The 2,500-nt window shown below is 38.1% G+C and overlaps 1 protein-coding gene across 5 annotated transcripts in view; it reads right to left on the reverse strand.

The window, feature by feature from the left end:
* Positions 1 to 2,500, reverse strand: part of ZNF536 (zinc finger protein 536) — a 343,785-nt gene that overhangs the window by 231,401 nt on the left and 109,884 nt on the right. The window lies entirely within an intron of this gene.

Raw genomic sequence — 2,500 nt, forward strand, 5'->3', positions numbered from 1 at the left:
AAGACAGTTCTGTGAGATGTAGAACAACCTCAGCTCACACAGCTGTCAGTGAGAGTTGTGGATATCCAGCACTATCCTGACTAGGCCTCCAGACAGGACTTTAAAGAGCACTAAAGATAAACCCTACCGTATTTATGCCACTGGCAGTGAGAGAAATAGCCATAATGAGTCACCTTCAGCCACAGCTCTGAAATGCAGAAAGAGGTGCATGTCCACCATACAAAGTGAAATCTCAGCACATGCTTCTGATGCATCAGTAGGTGCAGAGCCCAGAGGTTCCACTGTCACATGTATTTTCTAGTGTCTATTCTGGGCTTAAGCCCCCAAACCTCCTACACTCAAAAAACAACAGCAGCAATGGGGAATGATGCCAGACAGTTGGGAGAAAGGGCCTACCCCCCTCCCTGTTCCTGCAACTCCCCATTCAGCTGCTCTATAATGGACCATGAGAATTTTATCTTCTGCATAAAGTGAGGAATTTGCCTCCTGTACTGAGTTTTCTCCTTCCAAATGCAGAAACCTCAGAGCACTGGCAGTGCACAGGTGATAGTTCTATTCAGAAGAATAGTAGATTTTGCTTCTTTTCCTGGGTCTCAGAAAATCTGCATTGTTGAGTAGCTTGTTTCTGAATCAGTTACTTATTGTATGTACACATTACATAAACAAGAAGGTCAATTTTGTTTCAAACCTATATGAATGTGGTTCTGGGACTGAATTAACTACTGATTGAAAAGTTACACATTTTCCGCTAGCTAATCATATTTTATTTCAAGACATGCAGACAGAAGTGCAATGAAATTAGATGTTTGTTTGTACATTTTGAAAAATGTTTTAACTTCAAGACTATAGAAAAGACAGGAAAAAATTAATATATGTTCAGGTGAGACTGCTGGGGTAAAAGTAATCAGGTGATAATAACTGAGCATAACTCAACAGACACTGAGTTGATTTCTGCTGATTTTTGACCATGTTTTTCCTTTCCTTAAAGTGTGACCACCCTTCCTTCATCATGAATTTACATTTTTAAGTATAGCCATCACATCACAGCGTAAAGACAATCCCAGAGAGCTACTGTTGCATCTGCTTACCCAGTACTGAAAGACAAATGCAAATGCTTTAGCAAGCTCTTCTCACTCCAACTAACACATAGCAACAGTAGTCCTTATTATGCAGATGTTTTACATAATTTTGGCCAAAATACATATTACCAGGTCGTATTTTCCACAAGAGTTGCACTCTACTTTAAGATAGGTGCTTCATAGATGATGAAAATATCTGATTAATCCAGAACTATTGTTTTCTAATGACAGATAGAGCTGTAAAAGGGTACCCAGGATTATGAAACATTTGTCTGTGGGGGGGGGGAGGATAGTGATACTTTCACAATCCCTTATTGTTCTATCATATCTAATCCCCAGTACTAGTGCCCATAATGATTCCCAACTGGTAGATGAACTACTTTGAACATCCCTGAAGCAGAATTGCTATCCACTAATGTATCAGCTAAATGTTAGAAGACTCCTAACTCCCCCATCTGTGTTTTACCTCCCCAGAGGGTAAATACATTGAACAGTGATTCCCTTGCCTGGCACACACTTTCTAAACCTTACTGGCAACTGTTGTGATTTCCAGTCCAAGAAGCTCTGCAGTCAAAATCACCAGTTTTATATGCTGCAGGGAACTAAACACCTACCTTATTAAAATAGTGCCCTCAAAGCACACTGCAGTTATATATTGCCACCCTAATTGTTACCAGTGCAGTGCTGATAATATTATGGATTACAGCTAATATCAGGCTACTGAATTATTATGTGAATATCTTTTATAGTTAACTTCAGGAAATGTATTGGAATTAGGATTTTTAATTTTTTTGAGGAGTAAGAGAGATCTGTAAAAAGTAACTGAAGACACACAGAACAGTGTGACTCTACTGGGCTAAAGGGAAGAAACTAAAAAAAAAAAAGTGCTCAACAACCCCAAAAAAAACTAAACAACACCCAAAACATCAAAATTTCCTACCTGTTCTCTTCAGAACTAGACATGTAGTCTGGACTCATAAATACAGCTTCTACCCAACGGGTTATGCAGAAGTTACTAGGTGTGACTGTACAGCTAAAGGCCACAGGATCAGCCTTGAAGGATAAATATCATGTGTTTCTGCTTTTCAGGTAATTTGCAGTTTATCCACATCTTTCTACTTTTTCTCATTACAGACAACTTGCCTTTATTTTTTCTTCTGTGTCCACTGCCTAATACTAGGAAAATGTTATCACCAGCTGCACCCTGATGTTTATTAATAATACCTCAATAAAATAATAATAAAGTCTAATTGAGGATCACTTTTATCAACTTTGCTATATTGCCATCTATCTGAAGTTCTCAACAGCAAGGATTTAAATGTTTCATTTTATTTTTAACTTTCCCTTTTCTACATTTCAGTAATGTCAGCCAAAGAGGTATGGTTTTACTATCTGAACAAATCATGGTGTAGAATAATTTA

This window comes from Pithys albifrons, chromosome 12 (genome assembly GCF_047495875.1).
Source record: "Pithys albifrons albifrons isolate INPA30051 chromosome 12, PitAlb_v1, whole genome shotgun sequence".
Classification (NCBI taxonomy): Eukaryota; Metazoa; Chordata; class Aves; order Passeriformes; family Thamnophilidae; genus Pithys; species Pithys albifrons.